This window comes from Hyla sarda, chromosome 3 (assembly GCF_029499605.1).
Source record: "Hyla sarda isolate aHylSar1 chromosome 3, aHylSar1.hap1, whole genome shotgun sequence".
Taxonomy (NCBI): Eukaryota; Metazoa; Chordata; class Amphibia; order Anura; family Hylidae; genus Hyla; species Hyla sarda.
In genome coordinates, this window is record NC_079191.1 from 371,552,490 (window position 1) to 371,576,501 (window position 24,012).

Consider the following 24,012-nt stretch of genomic DNA (forward strand, 5'->3'; position numbering starts at 1 on the left):
TAGCTTTTGCCTAGGGTGGCAAAAATCCATGCACCAGCCCTGCATGGGATTCCACATGCTCAAAGTTCTGGTGGAATCCGCTTTTTAGGATGGCAGTCGGGATGGCAGTGTCCAGTCCAGGCTGCACTCAGGATCTCCAGACAGAATTTTTCCATCCGCGGATTCTGTAGAGTGAACCCGCCCTTATTCTCTCAGAACTTGGAAATCTTATCATTTTGTCTACCTAGAACAGTGTTTCCCAACTAGGGTGCCTCCAGCTGTTGCAAAACATCAACTTCCAGCATGTCCGGATAGCCAAAGGCTGTCCGGACATGCTGGAAGTTGTTGTTTTGCAATAGCTGGAGGCAGACTGAATGGGAAACACTGACCTAGAACAACAATGGTTACTGCCAGGGCTCAAGTCCTGCAGGAACACATGGGAACTAAGTTCCTACACTTTTTTTCCCTGGACTTGACCCCTGGTTACTGTCCTGAACAAGCTGCCCTCCCAGCCCTTCCTCCGACCTTCAGCTGTTATTGCAAAGGGAAAGTGACAAGTATTACCTCATTTCCCTTGAGAATTCTCTCTCTTGCTTAGGTTATATTCACACTTAACCCCTTAAGGACCAATGCAAATAAACCTGTACGCCCCTGAAAGACCAGGCCTGTTTTTTCAAATCGGGGATGTCTGTCTTTATTAGAGAATAACTCTGGTAACGTTTTGCCAATCACGATAATTCTGACATTGTTTTTTTGTCACAAGTTGTCCTTCATGTACATAGTAAAAGTAAGCCAATATCATTTGTAGTTTTTTTTTACAATGCAAAAAATCATGACATTTTTACAAAAAATTACGATTTTTGGCTATTTTAACACTGATAGGTTGCATATATTTATACTTACTGACCAAATCCCTCCCTGCTTCCAATATCGGCACTTCCAGAGGACACTGTGCACTATGCGAATTTAATTACGAATTTTTACTTTGAAAAAAATGGGAACGAACATAGCGAATATGCAAATTTTGCAAACATAGGATGAATATTCGTCCATATATTTGCAAAATATCGCTAATTCGAATATGGGCCCTGCCGCTCATCACTAATCGGCATCTCATTCTGCCAGGTTACTGACATAAGCGAAAGAATTTGCTGCATATTAAGCATTAACAAACCTTAAAGGAAAACTGTTAGCCTGTTCACCCACACTTAACCCAATACACTGGGTTATAGTGTGGGTGAACAGGAGTCCAACAAGGGGTCACTTTGTCCAGTAGGTCCTGAGATATGTCCCCCCAGAAGATCCTCTGCTAAATTCAGTGAATTGAGCACAATGGGCGGGGATTCGCTGACTCAATTGACATATTCCTTGTCTGTGACTCTACATCCTAGTTTTCTTTTAAAGGCTACCTGTCAAAATCTTTTTAGATAATAACATTATACTGTATGTATATTTGTAATATACTTTGGTTAAAAAATGTGTATACTTTTGGGTGAAAAAATGCTGTCCCTGCAGCTATTATCTGTGTGTCTCTGTGCTGAGACAAAATACAGGAAGTGTGGGCTGACAAGCAGGGCTCTGTGCACTGAGGACAAGCAGGGCTCTGTACACTGAGGACAAGCAGGGCTCTGTACACTGAGGACAAGCAGGGCTCTGTACACTGAGGACAAGCAGGGATCTGTACACTGAGGACAAGCAGGGCTCTGTGCACTGAGGACAAGCAGGGCTCTGTACACTGAGGACAAGCAGGGCTCTGTGCACTGAAGACAAGCAGGGCTCTGTGCACTGAGGACAAGCAGGGCTCTGTGCACTGAGGACAAGCAGGGCTCTGTTCACTGAGGACAAGCAGGGCTCTGTGCACTGAGGACAAGCAGGGCTCTGTACACTGAGGACGAGCAGGGATCTGTGCACTAAGGAAAAGCAGGGCTTGGTACACTGAGGACCAGCAGGGCTCTGTGCAGTGAGGACAAGTAGGGCTGTGTACACTGAGGTACACTGAGGACAAGTAGGTGTGGTGTCCCGCTACCGCTTCCTATCCGGTACCTGTGTGTATAGGTCCCCATAGCCAGAGTCCCTAGGACATGCGGGTCCTTATTGCCTAGTCCACCCCTAGTCACCTCTCATCTAGGTATTGGTTATCTAGTAATCATTCAGGATTTATATATAAAGGATTGTATAAATCTATATAAATAGTTAATTACCTGTACGTAGCGTAGCAGGACCTGCGGGTCACGTGATCAGGTAAACTCTATGGTTTTTGCTTGAGGACCTTTGGAGGTCCCTGTGACGTATTCTACCCATCACCCCTTGTAACGGTGAGTGACAGTTGATTGGATCAGTAGAAACGGCCCTACCCCTGCCCATATAAGGGAGCGGCGGCCATTGCTCACTCTCTTTCCTCGTGGGCTGTTAATGGAGAAGGATCTGAGCTGCTGTCATCAGTGAGTTTAGGCCTGAGCTTTGCGGCGACGGCTGATATCTTCTAATTTGTGAGTGTGTCAATCCCTAAACACTCCGCAAGATCACCGGACCTTATCTATCCCCTAAATCCAGACGGATCTTCGCAATTTTCCCTAATTCAGAGACTTTTATGTGAAGTCAAGGTCCGCAACAACTGTCAGTCATTGCACTAGATAGAGACTGTATTCCAGAGACTGTTACTGTTCATTGGATGTACCGCAAGCATTTAAGTAAAGTTATCCAAGTTCAAGTTCAAGTAACTTGTGGACCTTCAGTCATTTTATGCATGCACCTATCGTTACTGGGAAGGGCAGCGATAGGCCGGAGTATTACCTCAGCATACTAGCCCTCAGCCTGGCGTCAAGAACTATAGGGTTAACATTAACCCCTCCTCTACCAAAACCACCCCCCCACTACCATACACCCCCCAAGGGCTACCACACAGGGCTCTGTGCAGTGAGGACATGCAGGGCTCTGTACACTGAGGACAAGCAGGGCTCTGTACACTGAGGGCAAGCAGGGCTTTGTGCACTGAGAACAAGCAGGGATCTGTACACTGAGGGCAAGCAGGGCTCTGTACACTGAGGACAAGCAGGACTCTGTACACTGAGGACATGAAGGGCTCTGTACACTGAGGACAAGAAGGGCTCTGTGTACTGAGGACAAGCAGGGCTCTGTACACTGAGGACAAGCAGGGCTCTGTGTACTGAGGACAAGCAGGGCTCTGTACACTGAGGACAAGCAGCAGGATGATTGACAAGTCAGGAGCCTGCACAGAGTCCTGCTTGTTCTCAGTGCAAAGAGCCCTGCTTGTCCTGCCTAAAATCCTGTATTTTGTCTCCAGGTAAAAGCTGCAGGGACAGAATTTTTTTCACCCAAAAATATACAAATTTGTTAACCAATGTATATTACAAATATACACATAATGTTATTATCTACATTATATAAATAGTTTTTGCAAACAACAGGTACACTTTAACACTGTTGAAATGTAACATGTTAAAGGGGTTGTCTAGCGAAAGAAACAACCTGTATATGGTGTTAAAAGTATAATTCAACTTACTTATATTATGTTATCAGCCATAGTACACAGATCTTGCCATATTGGCTCTGCTCTTTCCCTTGTAGCTGTGACATCTTGTTACACTCCCTTAAAGCAGAGCTCCCCTCCCCTCCTGTCTTCTCATAACAAGACCATTGAAGTGATAAGGGGATGCTCATATTACTATTTTTTAGATTTTTAGGCAGTAAGAAGCCTTCCGCAGTAACAGTAATTTTACCGTTTACTGCTGCCTTAAAATCTAATGAGCAGTAATATGAGCACCCCCTCTTCACATCACTAGTCTCCTCCTGAGCAAACGTATGGGGAAGGGGGAGAAGGGAGGGAGCTCTGCCTTTATAGAGTGTAACATCATGTCACAGCTAAAAGGAAGAGAGCAGAGCTGATAATGAAAGATCTGTGCACTACGGCTAATAACATTATATTAATAGGTTGCTTTACTAGGCAAGTCAAAAGTATAATAATACAACTTCCTTATATTATGCTATCAGTCATAGTACACAGATCTCGCCATATCAGCTCTGCTCTTTCCCTTGTAGCTGTGACATCATGTCAAAGTCCCTTAAAGCAGGGCTCCCGTCCCTGCTCAACCTCCCCTCGTTTCTTCTCATAAGGAGACCATTGATGTGATAAGGGGATGCTCAAATGAGTGTTTCTTAGATTTTAAGGCAGTGAGAAGCCTTTCGCAGTAACAGTAGTTTTATTTTAGAACAGGCTTACTGCTACCTTAAAATCTCATGAGCAGTAATATGAACATCACTGGTCTCCTCCTGAGCAAACAGATGGGGAAGGGGGAGAAGGGAGGGAGCTCTGCCTTCATAGAATGTAATATCATGTCACAGCTAAAAGGGAGAGAGCAGAGCTGATAATGGAAGATCTGTGCACTATGGCAAATAACATTATATTAATAGGTTGCTTTATTATGGTTTTTGACACCATTCACAGGTTGTTTATTTTGCTGGACAACTCCTTTTGTGTCCCCATTCAATAAGTATTCTGTTAAGAATTGTTTTTATATTGAACTAACATGTATAAAAGTTTCTATGTTAAAGTTTAATTGACTTATCCAGCTCTCAGTACAGCCAGTACTTCAGGGAAAAGGCTTTCATCTGGATTGTGATGCAGGGTGTAGTACATGAAAAAGGCATATTAAAAGACAATACAATACAAAAATCCCTTTTCTAGTAGGCATGTCATAATTTCTTTATTTTGTCCTGAATCCAAAGCAAGAAAATAAAGCTATCCAATACAGCCCCATTCTCCTGGTAATAAGTAATATAGTGTATACTGACTGAATAGTGTATACTGACTAATGAACTTCTTTTATTTCTCTTCAAGGCTAGTCCCATAGAGCAACTTTTGCAGGCAACACGATTCACGTGGCCAAAGATTGTTGTGTTGCTACAATCGTGATACACTGTTGTAACGTAAGTGAATAGATTTGTTTTGTGACCGCGACTAAAAATGACTCCTGGATAAGTTTCTGCTGATTGTTGGGGTTGCAGTAATGACCCCATACACTTACATGATATGATTCAGGGAAAACGACACAGGGATCTTTGACCCCATGTCACAGCCAAAGTCGCCATGTAGCCTTAGTTCACAATGGAGGTGGTGCGGCACTGCTGGTGGTGTCCTGGGGTGTAAGACGGGAGATGGATACAAGTGTAGCTATGTTGCTGTAGGTGGTGCTCAGATAGGGCAAGCAATATACAGATCAGTCCGTAAGAAACAGAAAATATCGGCACTCACCAATTCAGCTTGCAAGTCTTCTTTATTGAAGCATACTTACAAAAAGGGTACAGAAGAGAAGGGTAGTGGGGGGACAGTGGATGGCGACCGAGCTCCTGTTTCACTCGCTTGGCGTGCTTCGTCCGGCCATGGTAATGGCCGGACGAAGCACGCCAAGCGTGCAAAACAGGAGCTCGGTCGCCATCGACTGTCCCCCCACTACCCTTCTCTTCTGTACCCTTTTTGTAAGTATGCTTCAATAAAGAAGACTTGCAAGCTGAATTGGTGAGTGCCGATATTTTCTGTTTCTTACGGACTGCCATGTAGCCTTAGCCTAAGGCAGTGGTTTTCCTGTAAATATGTGCCTGCTAGAAAAAGGAACAATCTATAAACCTTTAAAAACAGACAGAAAGTCGTTTGTGGGGTTGAACATCTATTACACTTGTTAATAGGAAACTACTTCCTTGCATGAAATGCTGTATATGTCAAAAATATATGTCATAATATAAAGAAAGCCAACACTCCCTATATCAATGCGTTATGGATATGTATTGCATTTATATTATATAACATTATATTAAACATAATGACATAATGGAACAAGGGGAATTTATAGGCCTGGCCTGTTGTAATCACGGTCCAGAAAGGCACCAGCATGAAGCAGAAGACAAGTTATATATTAAAATGGATTCCTCTGGACAGATAAGGCCATAAGGGTGGAGGAGGCAGAATTGTCAAATTACTGATTTTCTTGTACTAGTTGTTAGACCAAGTTTCGAAGGACACATTGCAATTACTTTTTCAGTATTGGGCCTAACAATTCTCATTGAGGGCCATCATTCACTATGTTTAACATGTTGGGAAACGCGGTCACCCCTGAGCTGTCTAACCGTTCAGACACGCTGTAGTGTATCATCAGTCACTGATAAGGTCTAGTATTTTAACATATTTCTTTTAATAATGTAAGGTGAAAGAGGATGTATAATATAGAGTACAATAACGTGGATGAACCACAAAAGACAATAAGGGGTGGACGATGCTTCTTATCACAGCCATGAGGTTGACAGCCCCATGGCTATTGATGCTGAGATTAAGTAATGGCCCAGTGGTGGCAGGTGACAGCCCCATAGCTAATGATGCTGAGATTAAGTAATGGCCCCATGGTGGCAGGTGACAGCCCCATAGCTAATGATGCTGAGATGAGGTGACAGCCCCATGGCTATTGATGCTGAGATAAGATGGTGGCAGGTGGCAGCCCCCATAGCTATTGATTCTGAGAAAAGGCGATGGTCCCATGATGGTAGGTGACAGCCCCATGGCTATTGATGCTAAGATGAGATGATGGCCCCATGGTGGCAGATGGCAGCCCCATGGCTATTGATTCTGAGATAAGGTGGTGGCAGGTGGCAGCTCCATGTCTTGTAAAAGTGTTGAGTATTGACCAGACTTATTGGGGACATGTTGCAAAACCAGATAATGATGTGTACATTACTACTCATATACAGTTTTGCCACATAACCTTGATACGCTTTGTTAGCATCCAGAATGTGATACGTATAGGACCATGCAATTGTTAGAAACAGGCAATGAGGTTATTATCTGGTTGAGGTTCCAACTTGTAAAGTCACTCTTATAAAAACAAAAAGGAATTAACTGAGTAGGAATTATTTCCAGGCATACATTGGCCATATTGGCAGAACATTACTAGTACTGTTTTTTTCACAGTGGTGTCATACCACTGAAACCACCCTACATCCCTAAAATGGGACATAGGGTGTATAGGAAAATGGTCTCTTCTTGTCATATTATGTCAGGTGTAGTAGGGGGGGAGGTGGAATCATAATATATCACAAGATGTACAGTTTAGAATATTAGGATGTTTGTATTGATATGTGGACATTTGGTTCTGAGTTTGTAGGTGTTTTAAGGGTTTTTAAGGGTGTTTTAGGTGTATTCCAGGGTGCTTGAATATCTCTGGCAGCTCCACAGGCAATGAATGAGGAAGTGTTGTGCATGCATAAGACTTGAGTACCCATTCTCCAGATTGGGGCATAGTAATGATATTATTAATGATGTGCCACAAACTCTTAAACACAAGGAGCACATCTGCCCCATAGGAGACCAGTATTATAATTGGCACATGGGGCCCCGTTGCAGATTTTGCATTGGGCCCAAAAGCTACAAGTTACGCCTCTGTATTGGGGTAACTAGAACACTTATTTCTATAAGCAATACATGATGGGGGGGGGGGGGGGGCACAAAATTTCATTGCCATTCACTGTTTGCTCATAGAGTGTGCCAAGAAGTAAGCAGGGAAACTCCCTCTGTTAGCTACACCTTCCCTAATACGGCATATAACATTGTCTGGCGGTACACAACACCTTTACCATTGGTATAAAGCAACATGACATCTCTCAATGCTATTATAGTTATGATCCATAAAAATCCTGGCCCCTAGAGAATCTCTCTGAATTGTATAATGTCTTTGTTTATACTACAGACTACTCGAAAAGGGGCATGAAAAGGACAAATATAATTGTAGGCTATAACTTTAATGCTACTATATTGTTTATACTGTTACTATATTGTCTATATATGATGCTACTATGTTGTCAATATATAATGCTACTATAGTGTCTATACTGTCTATACGATAGAAAAACACAGTTTATAATCGCAGTATTACACAGAACAGTAAAAAACTAAACTGTACTGAAGGAAGACAGGCAATAGTTTGTGGAAAGGTTCCATGAAGTGACAAAGAGCATGCCATAATCATACTGGGGGTGATGACCCCCATTTTAGCAATAAGACCACCACTGATCTAAGATTTATCACCCAACCAGTAGAAATGTCAAACATATATAAATGAATGAGGGTGGAATCAATCTCAATGTTACCTATAAACACTTTCTCTCATTTTTATCTTTCAACAAATTGTGAATACTGAAGCAAAGTAGCAGAAGTCGATACCAAACAAAAGTAAAAATAAAATGATCACATAAAGTACAATGATACGGCTACAATGACCTTAGATTAACAATGTCAAAGTACTATTTAGTGCCATAAGAATGAGGTGACCCTGTAATGTTAGTATTTGTTCCGGACGCATAAAAGCATTGATTCTGATATGAAATGATTAGAAATGTGTAAAAATGTGGTCTCACCTTTGTTTCCTGCGTTCTGCGCTGTGCGTCCACCTGGATTCCTTTGAGGACAGGAACAAACAGTTGAGGTAAGCAGCGATTCTTAATCTCCACCCAACTGTGACGAGGACAAGAGGAGCAAAGGGGGCAGGTTATGAGCCGGGAAAGTGCCCTCCACTTGCTATTCGATGTCCCACCCAAGGTTTCTGGCACCAGGAAGCTCTGCTGTGTCTGCAGGTAGCAGCATGTCAGGGATGAGACTAGCAGCTTCACCTATGCAGCAAGCCAAGAATCCTGTAAACTCCTTTCTAGGTGCACTCCTCTCGGTTTAAATATTGTGAATAGTTGGGAATGTTTTACAAATTCCTTCCTAGCATTGTACCACTTGGCATGTTCGCAAGAGGTACAAACAAGGCGGTGTGTGTGACACTAAGAGCACAAAGCTGTGTCCTGCAGGCAAAGGATTTACAGTTGGACTTTAGCACCTGAGGGCTGCGTTCCTTAGTGTACTGTGAATTTAACTCTTTGGTCTAGTACGTCACCGGTTGTTTCATTGCCTGCTTGGAGTTCTTTCGTTTTATTAAGGGCATGGTTTCTTATTATTATTGTTATTATTACATTTTGTTTAGTTAGCATTGAGGGGAAGTATTACCAAAAAATAAAAAACAAATAAAGCGACATCAAAAGTGCCATATTCGGAAGCCTCCCCTACAGTCTATGCACTTTATACATTTAAAATGTAAAAACTTATACAGATTTGTAAACTATTTCTATTTAAAAATCATAAGACTATCAGTGCTCCAGAGAACGTTGTGTAGTTCTTTCCAGTCTGACCAAAGTGCAAAACATAAGCAAATCCACATAGCAAGCCTTTCCTGTTGCTGACAGTTCCTGACACGGACAGAGGGTGCAGCAGAGAGCACTGTGGTATTACTGGAAAGTGTGGTGTCCCAGCACCAGTTGCTGTCCTTTGGCTTTGGACTGTCTTGGGCAGCTTGGTAGCATACGGTGTTGGGCCCACTAGAGACTTGTTGCTATATTGATTATGTTTACATTCTATTGCCAAATAATATATTTTCGGAAATTAATTCTATTACTGTTATATGTATATCTGTTTTTCTGTGTTACTGTAGCCTTAAATAAGAGTAGTAAACCCCTAAAATTTCCCCTATATAGTGTAGTGGGGGAGGAGTTACCTCAGTCTAGTGTAAGCTGAGCCACCGTCTGGTTCAGGTGTGTGTGTCTTGTGCTCTGAGGAGAGGCCTACTTCAAATCTAATCTTATCTGGTCATTCTGCAGGGATTACTCGCACTATGGAAGTTCCTACCCCAGCGGAGAAGTCTTCAGTACCTTGACAGAACCCAACCTACCAGGATTCATCTACCCATCTCACAAGTCAGTATTAACCTCTTAAGGACGCAGGGCATACCTGTACGCCCTGCGGCAGGTCCTGGTATATAACGCAGGGTCCTGCCGTGACCCCGCATCATACCCGGTCGGTCCAGGTGGCTAATGATAGCCGGGACCCTGGGCTAATAGCGTGTGGCATCGATCTTTGTGCTGCGCGCTATTAACCCTTTAGACGCGGCAATCAAAAGAAAGCTTCCCAGCATCTCAGTCGGGCTGATCGGGACCATCGCGATAAAATCACGATGTCCCGATCAGTTAGCACACCAGCGGAGGTACCTCACCTGTCTCCGTCGTGTCCGATCGATGATTGATTGCTCCAAGCCTGAGATTCAGGCTTGAGCAAGCGACCGCCTATAACACTGATCAATGGAAAGCTATGGCTTTGCAGTGATCAGTGTAAAAGATCAGTGTGTGCAGTGTTATAGGTCCCTATGGGACCTATAACACTGCAAAAAAAAAGTGAAAAAAAAGTTAATAAAGGTCATTTAACCCCTTCCCTAATAAAAGTTTGAATCACCCCCCCTTTTCCCATAAGAAAAAAAACCTGTCTAAATAAAAATAAACATGTGGTATTATAAAAATGTAGGAATTATAAAAATATATTGTTAATAAAACCGCACGGTCAATGGCGTACGCGCAAAAAAATTCCAAAGTCCAAAATAGCGTATTTTTCATCACTTTTTATTTCATGGAAAAATGAATAAAAAGCGATCAAAAAGTCTGATCACCACAAAATTGGTACTGATAAAAACTTCAGATCCCGGCGCAAAAAAATATCCCTGATACCGGACCGTACGCGGAAAAATAAAAAAGTTATAGGGGTCAGAAAATGAGAATTTTTAACGTATACATTTTCCTACATGTATTTATGATTTTTTTCAGAAGTACGGCAAAATTAAACCTATATAAGTAGGGTATCATTTTAACCGTATGGACCTACAGAATAAAGATAAGGTGTAATTTTTACCCAAAAATACGCTGCGTAGAAACAGAAGCCCCCAAAAGTTACAAAATGGCATTTTTTCTTCAATTTTGTCACACAATGAATTTTTTTCCGTTTCGCCGTGGATTTTTTGACTAGTGACTAATGTCACTATAAAGTAGAATTGGTGGCGCAAAAAAGAAGCCATCATATGGAATTTTATGTGCAAAACTGAAAGCGTTATGATTTTCAGAAGGTGATGAGGAAAAAATGAAAATGCAAAAACAGAAGAACGCTGAGTCCTTAAGAGGTTAATCTGTTTGGTAAAAGCACCACAAGTCCCAGCAAGGCAACAGGGCTCCCAAGGGGTTACACTGCAATCTCTCACCTAAAGCCAGCTGTAAGTGTATTATCATCTGCACCCAGCTCAGTAAAGACAGTTATCCATAACCTGACGTCAGTGTGTTCATTTACTCCCCGTGTCTGGCCAGGAGAAGCTATCACCAAACCTCGGACCGTGTATAGGATAACGGTGCCATAAAGTGACCAGGTATTTCTACTAACAACCCCCCCCCCCCCCCCCCCGTGGCATCACAAGAGAACTACGCAACTTTTTCTGTAGTATATCTATAGTACACAGCAGCTGATAAGTAATGGAAGGCTTAAAGGGGAAAACAAATGTTTTCATATCAGCAGGTGAAAGAAAGTTAAACAAATTTGTAAATTAAATTGGTAAGCTTAACCCTTCCAGTACTTATCAGCTGCTGCATACTACAGAGGAAGTTGTGTAGTTCTCTCCAGTCTGACCACAGTGCTCTCTGCTGACACCTCTGTTCGTGTCAGAAACTGTCCAGAGCAGGAAAGGTTTGCTATGGGGATTTGCTTCTACTCTGGACAGTTCCTGATACGAACAGAGGTGTCAGCAGAGAGCACTGTGGTCAGACTGGAAAGCACTACACAACTTCCTCTATAGTATACAGCAGCTGATAAGTACTGGAAGAGTTAAGATTATTAAATAGAAGTATTTTACAAATCTGTCTAACTTTCTAGTTGATTTAAAAACCTTGTTTTCCACCGGAGTACCCTTTAAATCTAAGTTCACATGGCCATTGTGCTCTGACCTGTCCAGGGTCTTTTTTTTTTTTTTTTTTGCACCAAATGGACTCAAATCCATGATTTCGAGCACAAATGACATCATCAGGTCCTGTCAGATCCCTTTGACTTGAATGACCTGACTGTATGACCCCGCCCATCACCTGATAGTCCCTTCCATAATTAACATTATGATCCCGCCCATCTGACCGATTCCCTGAATTGTCAGAAAAACTATAAACCCTCAAATGTGAGGAAAGGGAGGGCGGATCAAGAAACTCTAAAAAGATTTGTTATCAGGACAACCAGGACGATTTGTTGTCGGCACCGGCCGCAGCGAAGTCCCGACTCGGCCTGCGATAGGCTGAGCGGCAGTGTGACGTTTTCCTCCCCGGCACCTGCTGCAGAGGCCGAAAACGTCACACTGCTGCTCAGCCTATCGCCGGTTGAGTCGGGACTTCGCTGCGGCCGGTGATTGGCTGAATGCAGTATGACTCGCCGACCACCAGCAACAAAGAAGAGGATCGCGGCGGAGACCGGAGCGGGTTACCGGAGGCCCCGGGGGAGCAGAGGAAGGTATGTACATCTTTATTTTTTACTGCTGGCAGTATGGAGGACAATTTTCCTATTCTGAAGTACTCCTTTAACTATTTACCCAACTGTTCTCATATTACTAAGATGGTCAGTACATCGAGGAAATAAACAATGCCACAATCCCTTTATCTATTACGCACAGTAAAATCTCCCTTAGCTGACACCTCCCAATAGCGGACAGTTTTTAATTCCTTGGCAGGGTCTCATAAGACTTAATGTATTTGCACCCTCTGAATAGGGGACACGCCCAATAGTGGTTGTGGATACACCCAATAGGGGACAAAACACTCCCAATAGGGGACAAAAAACTCCCAATAGGGGACAAAACACTCCCAATAGTAGACAACCAGGCTTATGTGCCGGCCCTACACAGGGCTGCCATAGGGGGTTCAGCCAATACTCCAGTAAGGGGCATCCCCCTGCAGCAGCCCCAGCATAGAAGCAGAAGCCTCCTGTTTCTGTACGTCCGCTGGCAACATCATTCACCCCCCTCCTGTCCTGATCCCCCCGTGCCACTTTATTTTCCCTGTGTCAAATCATCACCCCCTTTGCCCCATCATTTCCTCTTGATCCCCCCCTGTACTATTTTATTCCCCCTGTATTACCCTCTGTGCAAATTCATCACCCCTCTTTACCACCCCCTGTGCTATCCCCCCCCATGCCATTTCATTCCCCCTTTATCCCCCTGTACCACTTTATAAAGAGGGGGTGATACATTTACACAGAGGGTAAAAAAGGGGGAATGAAATGGCACAGGGGATCAAGGGGAAATTATGTGGCATGTGGGTAAGGGGGGGGGGGCATAATTTGGCACAGGGGAATAAGGTGGCGCAGGGTATAAAGGGGGCTGAAACGATACAGCGGGGGGGGGGGGGGATAAGAGGTGATTAAACGGCACTGGGAGAATTTACTGTAATATTGCTTATGATAGTGTTTTACAGGTAATTATTGTATTTTTGAGCATTTTTCCTAATAGGGGACATTTCTCAATAGTGAACAGTTTTTTATTCCCCATGAGTGTCCGCAATTGGGAGATTCTACTGTACAAGATTAAAGCTCTGCTCCTGGGGCAGTTTCCCTTATGTTAAAAAAAAAAAGAAGGAAGGAAGGAAAAAAAAAGTCAGGAGCAAAAAAAATATAAAAAATAAAAAAAATAGATAGATAGAAGCAACCTTTGAAGGTCTTTCCAAAAATGATGGAGCCACATGGCGAGACTTAAAGAGGTTGTCCATGATTAGAAAAACATAGCTGCTTTCTTCCAAACATAGCACCACACTTTGTCCTCATTCCTCCATTCACTGAGCTCACCACATACAAACTAAGGACAGAAGTGGCACTGTTTCTGGAAGAAAACACCGATATTTTTCTTATTCTAGATATCCCTGTTGAAGGGGTACTCCAGCGTTAAAAAAAAAAAAAGTATCCACTATATAAAGCAGTGTTTCCCTATTTACCTGTCCGTGCATGCTGGGAGTTGTAGTTTTTTAACAGCTGAGTGCACCCTGGTTGGAACACACTGATGAACAGAATAGATCGGAGAGGTGGGCCCAACCTCTGGGAACCCCGTAATCTTCAGAACAGGGCTCCGAATCTCCCTGCTGTATAGACCAGTGTTTCCCAACCAGGGTGCTTCCAGATGTTGCAAAACTACAACTCCCAGCATGCCCGGACAGCCTTTGGCAGCCTTTTGCTGTCCAGGCATGCTGGGAGTTGTAGTTTTGCAACACCTGGAGGCACCCTGGTTGGGAAACACTGGTATAGACAGTGGGGACAGCGTGTGTTCCATGCATTCTCTATGGGAGCGCTGGAGATACAGGAGTGCTGTATTATGGTATCTCCGGTGCTCCGAGCATTGAGCTATGCCGACCCCATGCTCTATGTAGTGGAGAGATTTGGGGCCGTGTTCTAGAGATCAGTCACTCATCCCCTATGCTTTACATAGGAAAGACATGTTTATAAGCTGCAGTCCCCCTTTAGGTATGACTGTTACAGAGAATCTTGCCAGGGCTATGGCTGCTATGATCCCATTAGATGGGAGACCAGTATATGCCGATTTGGTTCAATATCTCAATCCTAGACAGTTCTATTTTTCCTGCACTGTTTTTCCCCAGATGTCCACATTTGTCAGGGGTAAGGATGCTGTCAGTGGTGCACCTATGGAATGTGTAGGATGACAACACTGGTAAGTAGATTCCTTGTCCTGGATAATGTCTTCATAACACTGCTGTAGATATTATCCATGGAATCGCCAATCTAAACAAAAGATAAGGAGAATTCAGACTTTTCCATCTTTTAATAACAACAAACTATAATGTACTATCAAGCCATAAAAAAATCAAGTGGGGGCAGGGTGGAAATGTATTCATATCATCACAGTACATGATCATGTGGTGAGTGGCAGGGCCATGGGTGTAGCGGTGATCAGTGTTGGGATCAGATGTTATTAACCCCAGGGGTCAGAAGGTATTAACCCCTATATGTTCGTGACGCCAGTGTGGTTTTCCGGTTCCGGAACACCACACGCCCGGATTCTCCACTGTCCCACGGGCTAGTAGTGAATAAAGAGTCCACAACCAGTTGAGGGTAAACGGAGGCTTTACTGAATAGAAGACCCGAGTAATTATCTTCACAGCTATGGCCAGATTGTCCCAGAGAGGTGACCAGTACCCAGAGGACCTTGCAGCTTGCTGGACCAGTACTTGTAATACACTTGACTTTGACTTGTAATTTAGACTTGACTTGTACTTGACTGGACTTGACTAACTTCAGTGACAGCAGACATAGACTTGACTTACTGGAGAGTTGTAGCTTTGTGGATCTCCAGATACTGAACACTTGTCCTGAGATTCTCTGGTAGCTGCTTCAGCAAAGACTTTGATGTTACTCTCAGAAGAGTCTGAGGAAAGATAGCTAATTAAAGATGGCCACCCCTTTATATAGTGAGGGGGCTGGACTAAAACCAATTGGTCAAGCTGTGGGTCATAGGTTAAAGCTGGCGCTCTCTGGGAGTACATGTTGCAACAAATCATTTAACTGCATAACATAACATGTAACAGGCTTACTCACACAGGATCTTGAGTCCTCCAAAGGTCCTGTATACTATCTAGACATAAGGATCCTGTCTATGCTCTTAAAGATACACATACCATATTTAATAAATTAACAAGAGAACAAGGGGAGTCCCTGCAGGGGAGCCCCCAGGTCACTGAGGGACTCAACCTGACAGGGCCTACAGGTAATACAGTACCATGTACCTGTAGTGGGACATCACAATCAACTATCAGATATTATAATGTATATGTCAGCACTAATGTACATTTTTTAGGTCAAGCCTTTGTTTTTGTCGAGTATGTACGAGGATAGAAAGATCCAACCACATACTATAAATGCTTACCTGGTTCTGTGGTCAGGAGAAGGCCCAAGGATGAAGACTTGAGCATTGAATCAGAGGAACATTGTCCCCGACCGTTTTATCACCCAGATTTTGCAAGAAATTGCATTTGTGGCCATTGTCCTAGCCTTGGCATGTGGGTCTCTGTATTTTTTACCATTTGAGAAGTGGTGAATGAAACCCTACAAAGGTGCGGCAGTAGGCTACATCCTTATTATAAGACTCGTCATAAAGTTATATAGCACCACAAGGCAAGATGGGGGGGGGGGGGGCACACTAGTTGACCATCACCATCTTTTGGCTTACAAAAGGTATTACACCAGGCAGCATCCTGTCTTAGTTTTCTCTCCTTGTAGAGCTATCCTTAAGATAGGTCACCAGTGTTTGATCAATAGCATACCTCCCAACCGTCCCAGATCCGGTGGGATATTCCCGCTTTTGGGGTGATGTCCCGCTGTCTTGGAACGGCCCCCACATGTCCCGCATTTAACTGTAAATCCCTCATATGAGGTGTCTACAGTTTAATGGGGCACTCGGTGGGAAGTTTGACAGGGTGAAAGCCATTGGCTCCTCACCCTGTCAATCACTCTTGGGTAAGCCGGTTACAGTTAGCCAGCGGACACAAGAGGCTCGTTCTTCCTCTGTGCTCCGGCGCACTTGTGTTGTCATCAGACGCCGGAGCGCAGAAGAAGAAAGAAGAGAAGAGGCCGTGCAGAGGGAGCTGCTGGAGTTTTGTCAGTCACCTGATATAACTATGTAATCTCTTATATGGTCTGTAGTGGTAATGATGGGGGTTGTTGTCAGTCACCTGATATAACTGCGTGTACTCACTTATATGGTCTGTAGTGGTAATGATGGGGGTTGTTGTCATTACCCTGATATAACTGTATGTAATCACTTATATGGTCTGTAGTGGTAATGATGGGGGTTGTTGTCATTCACCTGATATAACTATATGTAATCTTTTATATAGTCTGTAGTGGTAATGATGGGGGTTGTTGTCATTCACCTGATATAACTATATGTAATCTTTTATATAGTCTGTAGTGGTAATGATGGGGGTTGTTGTTAGTCACCTGACATAACTGTATGTAATCTCTTATATGGTCTGTAGTGGTAATGATGGGGGTTGTTGTCAGTCACCTAATGTAACTGTTTGTAATCACTTATATGGTTGTGGTCAGTCATCCGATTAACTGTATAAAATCCCCTATATTATCTGTAGCGGTAATGATGGGGGTTGTTCTCAGTCCGTCAGTAGAAAAGGTCCTCCTAAAGTTAGGTGACAGACTGACAATATTATTGCTGTTAAAGAAGTATTCTCATTCTGCAGCTGCAGGCATAGTTAGGGAGTGACTGAGGGTGGGGTTGGGATATGACTGAGGGCATGATTAGGGGGTGTGACAATGGGTGTGGTTGGGGGCGTGGCTTGTCCCTCTTTGCTCTCAGCAAAAGTTGGGAGGTATGATCAATGGAGGTTTAACAGTTGGCAGAATATATCCCTTGGGGTTTGTGCTCATGATCATTAAAGACCCTTCCAATACCCTTGCGAAATCAGCACACAATGGCCCTCATTTACTATTCTAAACCCGACCTCTTTTGTCGGGTTTTTTTGGCGCATCTTGCGCCAGTCTGCGACACTATGCGACATTTTTCCCCGACGGACCCGATGTGGATTCTCCCAAACCCGAAAAAGGGGCGTAACCCGACATTTCTGAGCTTTCCCACGTATTTATTAAGGTTTCCAACCCGAATTTGTTGAATTGTTGTGGATTTTTTCCCGACAGCTCAGAGGAGTTGGAAACCAAAACCTACAAAACCCACGTGCGACAAACAGGATGCGACATAATAATAAATACCAGGGGAAAAAAGCAGTCGGGTAAGAAAGCAACATAGACTTACAACCCGATTTTCTTAGTAAATGAGGGCCAATGTCCTGATACCTGATAATATAGGGGTTTAGGGGCATTCAAAACTTTTCTATGGGGTCCAGCTTTGTCTAGTTACACCCCTGGTCCAATCTTTGCAAGATCATCAGAATGGTTTCATGTTTGCCCCTAAAGTTTGATGCTTAGTCTAAAAATTGGAAAAGGAGTGAAGAAAAGGACTTGGCAGTAGGCGCTCAGGTGTCCTATGGAAGTGTCACACTCAGGCCACGGAGAAAAAGTGTTCAGCAACTTTGTTAGATGTACAACAATAACACGTTTTGGGGTTATTCTACCCCTTCCTCCGATTGACAGATGTACTCTGCACAGGATCCACATCTCCTTCTCATACCCCTATATGGTGTGCGGCCAAGGGGGTAACGCACAAGGTGCCATCCTCTGGACTCTTCTTTTCTACTTCTACACTGGTCTAAAAATAGACCATCATAGTATGAGTTCCTGGAGAACCCCTTTAAATAGAAATATCCATAGATCTACGGCTTTTCTATACATCATTGACTGTATTGATACTCAATAGGGGATAGGGGGATAAGATGTTTTTCACCAGAATATCCCTTTAAGGTGAGTTGTGGCCAAATAGGCTGTAAATTGCCCTGTGTACTAGGACCAGAAAGCAGACAATGAACTAGCAAACACATATTTGTTGGCTGATGTGTTTTGCCATGTAAAAAATTTTTTGTTCATGGGCCGCACATTGCCTTGAGTAATAGGGCATGTTTGGCCAATAACAGAGGTAAAGGGCCCCACATGTGATCCAGTAGTTGTTTGTGTGGCCCTGCCCACTGGATACTAAGCTATGTAGAGGCTCAGTAAACAAGTGCCAATCTAGAAGATCATGCTTGTATCAGTCGGGGGCCGCACTGTGTAATACAGTCCTAACTCTGTTGTTGTAGTAAGAACTTTCCATACCTTGTTTGGGTGGTTAACACAATTCAGACATGAGCAATGTGGTGCAGACAGGCTTCACTTAGTCATGAGTAAAGATATTTTGTGTATTGTGGCTCAGATTACTAACCTGGTGTAACAACCTGATATCTACATCCTGGGCTGTGCTATAAGAGGTACAATGAATATGTTAGTGTTTTTCTACACTTCACTGTCTGTTCACACCCTTACTGGCTATGTCTATTAAGTTAAAACCCGGAAAATGAGAGTGTTGTAACCAGAGGATGTGTGAGTAAGTCATTCATCAGCATTGCTCACCGAACCGTATGAATAAGGATCCCTAAGATCTGCCGCAGCTCCTCACAGTCACTATAGAAAAACAAATAAAAGTAACTACAACATCATACGGAATACTAGTATTTGCAGATGACAGGAAGCCTACCTTATTGAGGCACACTACGCAATGTGTTGTTTGAAGTGGAGTAGTAAGGTAGATAGTGTGAATCTCTATGACCCTGTAGCTCTATTAATCTCTATTACCCTAGTTCCTAGGTGTGAAGCTTGTGCAAGAATGAAAGGAATGTCCTACCCTTACTATGAATAAAAATGAAAATAAAAGACAGTACAATATGAGCATTCAGGGCTCAATGCATTGCAAAAGTTTTCAGACCCCGTCACATTTATACATTTTGTTATGTTGAGGCCTTGTGCTAAAATAAAAAACTAAAAAATTAAAGTAATTTCCATTATTCTGCATTCAATACCCCATAATAATAAAATGAAAACAGAATATCTTTGCTAATTTACTGTAATGGAAAATCTAATATCTTGCAGCGTCATAAGTATTCAGACCCTTTACTTAGGCCTTAGTTGAAGCCCCTTTGGCAGCGATTACAACCTCCAGTCTTCTTGGAGATGAGGCCACAAGGTTTATACACTTGGTTTGGGGGATTTTCTGCCATTCTTCTGTGCAGATCCTCTCAGGCTTTGTCAGGTTGGATGGGAACCTTCCGTGGAAGCCATTTTCACATCTCTCCAGAGATGTTCCATTGGGTTTAGGTCAAAGCTCCGGCTGGGCCACTCAAGGACATTCACAGACTTGTCTCTAAGCCACTCCTGTGTTGACTTGGCTGTGTGCTTAGAGCCATTGTCTTGTTGGAAGGTGAACCTTCGGCCCAGTCTGCGGTGACCACTCTTCCTGTCCCAGCCTCTGAAAAAAAACCTCCACAGAATGATGCTGCACCCACCATGCTTCACTGTACGGATGATAGGGATGGTGATGAGCAGTGCCAGGTTTTCTGCAGACATGACAAATAAAATTGAGGCCAGAATGTTTAATCTTAGTTTCTCCCACCTACACACACGATCTTTGGAGCTCAGCCACAGAGATCATTGGGTTCTTGGTTATCTTTCTTACCAAGACCCTTCCCCCTGATTTCTTAGTTTGGTGGGGCACCCAGATCTAGATAGGGATCTGGTTGTTCCAAACATCTTCCATTTAAGAATTATGAAGGCCACTGTGCTCATGGTAACTTTCAATGTAGCAGAATTTTTTAGTACCCTTCTCTAGATCTGTGCAGATCTCTGAGCTCAACGGGCAGTTCTTTCTCATCTCATGGCTTGATTTTTGCTCTGATATGTATTGCTAGCTATGTGACTTTATATAGACAGGGCTGTGTCTTTCCAAGTTATGTCGAATTACCCTAGGTGACTCAGATCAAGGTGTAGAAAGATCTTAAGATGATTAAGAGACATAGGAGACCACCAAAGCTAAATTGAAAATGTCATAGCAATGGATCTGAATACTTATGCAATATTTCAATTTTACATTTCCAAAAATTTCTAAAATGTAATTTTCAATCCCCATTATAGGATATTGCGTGCAGAATGATTTATTGTTTTTACATTTTAGCAGAAGGCCACAACATAACATGTGAAAACAAGTGAAAGGGTCTTTACAATGCATGATATATGTATATACCCATTCTTCTCAAACAGCAAGCAGCAATTCTGCCAGTGGCAGTGTAAACAGATGGTTTATATCCATATTCCTAATGGAAACAGGGAAACCTTTTTCAGATAAATTCATGTAAAGATTTTACATGGCAAATCAGTTTTTAAACCCCTTGGCCTTCTTCACACATACTTTGTATTACCACTTTATTAGGTTTGGAAAAACCCACAATAAACTGCAATAAAATAAGTATTTGCACACACTGACTTCTAGGTTGTATAGGCCCGAGCCAACATGGACAAATCTTCATATTGCTCTGAAACAGCAGGGCCTGGGAAGGTTAGGGTATGGTCTCAGAGGACTGCAGGACCAACTCATATTGCTCTGCAGCTGAGGTTCCTGCAGCTGATGTTCATTCCTCCAATTATATTTGCGTTCGGGGCTTCAAGCTCGTGCATACAGCAATCCATACGTGCCTGTATGAAAACATTACACTAAACCTAATGGTCAGAATTGTGCCCATGACCGCGATGGTGGGCATGCCCTGTAATGGATAATTGAAAAAGAGGGAGGGCTGGGAGGGGTCCGCAAAATGTCCCGTACGCCCCTTCCGTAGGAGCAGGGGCATTATATACCCCTGCCCCTAACCTTGATTGCTCTATGCCCCACCTGAACGCATGGGGGAGGGGGGGCAGAAGCTCCCGCCCCTCACACAAATTCAGCCGATAGGCTTCCCACTTGTGTTTGGGGCTTCAAGCTCGTGCTCGTGAATACAGCAATCCATACATACCTGTATGAAATCATTACACTAAACCTAAGGGTCAGAATTGTGCCCATGACCGCGACGGAGGGCACGCCTTTAGTGGGCAAAAATGAACCTGGTAGGAATAAGAGGGCAAAAATATTTTACATATTAACTATGTTCCCGTTCTTGCCACTACCTGTGTGCTTGAAAAAACCCTGTGAAAATGTCCATGACAATAACTTTGCAGTGTATCCTCCTGCAGGCGTGGCAGGAATGAAGCATATACAACCGCCTACGTGTCGTGATGTAGTTGTATTTGTCAGTGATACCAAATGCGCCGTGTCTTCCCCTGCAACATGGAAGGTATAATGGGTATACCACAACCCGTGAAGCGTGACATTGTTGCTCTGAAGACGTGTCAGTAGCAATGATTGCGTGGTGTGCCCCCTGCAGATGTGGTAGGTATGACGAGTGTATGACAGCCTATGAATTGAGATGTTATTGTTCTGAAAACGTGTCAGTAACAATAACCTTTGTGCCGCCTCCCCCTGCAGACGTGGCAGGCATAACGGGTAAACAGGCCACCTATGTGTCGTACCGATATCGCTCTGAAGACGTGTCAGCGACCATAACCTGCGTGGTGTCTCCCCCCGCGGATGTGGCAGGCATACTGTGTACAGCCACCACCTATGTGTCGTAATGTTGCCGTTCTGAAAACGTGTCAGTAGCAACTGTTGCATGGTGCGCCCCCTGCAGACGTGGCAGGTATGACGGGTGTATAACAGCCTGTGAATCGAGATGTTATTGTTCTGAAGATGTGTCAGTAACAATAACCTGCGTGCCGCCTCCCCCTGCAGATGTGGCAGGCATAACGGGTAAGCAGGCCACCTATGTGTTGTAACGTTATTGCTCTGAAGACGTGTCAGTAACCATAACTTGCGTGGTGTCTCTCTCTGCGGACGTGGCAGGCATACTGGGTAAAACCACCACCTATGTGTCGTAATGTACCGCTCTGAAGACGTGTCAGTAGCAACGATTGCGTGGTGCACCCCCTGCAGACGTGGCAGGTGTAACGGGTGTATAACAACCTATGAATCGAGATGTTATTGTTCTGAAAACGTGTCAGTAACAATAACCTGCATGCCGCCTCCCTCTGCAGACGTGGCAGGCATAACGGGTAAGCAGGCCACCTATGAATTCGTAACGTTATCGTTCTGAAGACGTGTCAGTAACCTTTGTGACAGTATCACCCATAGTGAGCATGGGAGTAGAAACACCACCAGGTGAAACGGAATCAATGAGATTGCTAAGTGTGAATGATACGGACGTACAGCTAATTAAATAATGTGAGCTTGTGTACCGTGTAGAGGCTATGCGTGAAGCCGTAGAGATACTGTGGATGTACGAGTAGTGCCCCATGCGTGTATGAGAATAAGGCCATGAGCGTACAGACGATAAGCAAGTTATAAAGGTACGAACAGTGAAGATGCCCTACCCGTGTGAACAGGTCAAGGTATGCCAGGATAATCAAAGCCAAGAACGAATGAATAGTATGGATGCCATGTTTAATGAACATGACAAGCAAGTTGACCATGTACACCCCATGAGCGTATGAAAGTATGGCGCGCCATGACCTGTGAACAGTACGCCTATGATCGTAGCCGTGTAGACACAATGAGTGTACTTGCAAGGTAAGCTGTAAATGTACTTGCAGTATGCACGTTACTAGTGTACGTATGGAGCGTACGTGCCGTGAAAGCGTTGATATATATATATATATATTTTTTTTTCTTCTCTCGTGTAGAATAGCGGGTAGAATTACAAGTGTATGGCCGTATGGGCTGCTAGCGAATGACCATGTAACGTGATGAGCGTATGTACAGAAACCATGACATTAAGTATGGTACACTAGTTTACAGGTGCCCACCGCTATCAAGAACAGCATCTTAGCAATCACTATCTCTTATCAGTAATGTTCTTTAAGGAGTACTTTTCAGCGCTAATTGCCGCGCCGGAGTACCCCCAACAATGCTCCCACCCAACCAGGGACGGACTGATCCACCGTAAACATGAAATTCAGTACAGAGAATGGCATACATCAATGCACTGCAACCTCCATAACATGACAATGGTCTCCACTGCCACATAACGGCAGCAGTAGCTGGCCGCGAAGCTCCGACGTGACACTGCATCTGTGGTAATCAGTTAGAAAACGTGTACCAGCTATGAGCGAGATACCCATGGTCGGTATGTACTGGAGTCACCCAGCAGTGTCAGTAACTATGGACGCATCACTATGTAGTGTAGTGTAGTATAGTCACGTGAGGCTTCGCAGCCAATCATGCTAGGGGGGGCGTGTGTACTGGCCCGGCGATGGTTATCTTGCAGGTAAGTAAACAGCGGAACAAGAGAAGCTTAACCACAAACTGATGGCCCGCTGGTTCTGGTACCACCCTAGCACATCCTGGGACGTCACAGGCCAAGCAGGCGGGTGGCCATCCTACCTTACTTCATAAGCTATTTTCCAACAGTGGGACCAGAACCAGATGTGAGCAGCTATCCGAGCACTGCATGATTTTCGGCGGGAGATCCACCACACACATCCTCACCATGCCACGTCCGCAAAATGTCCCGTACGCCCCTCCCGCATGAGCAGGGGCGTTATATACCACTGCCCCTAACCTCGATTGCTCTATA

The 24,012-nt window shown here is 43.8% G+C and overlaps 1 protein-coding gene across 2 annotated transcripts in view; it reads right to left on the bottom strand.

Annotated features, from left to right (window-relative positions):
- FERMT1 (FERM domain containing kindlin 1) overlaps positions 1 to 24,012 on the bottom strand; it is a 125,697-nt gene that overhangs the window by 59,020 nt on the left and 42,665 nt on the right. The window contains exon 3 of one of the 2 annotated variants that reach the window (XM_056567829.1): positions 14,549 to 14,647. The gene's annotated coding sequence lies outside the window, so the exon portion shown is untranslated. Of the gene's footprint in view, positions 1 to 8,397; positions 8,870 to 14,548; positions 14,648 to 24,012 lie in introns of those variants that run through there. The other variant, XM_056567828.1, reaches the window with a different exon arrangement.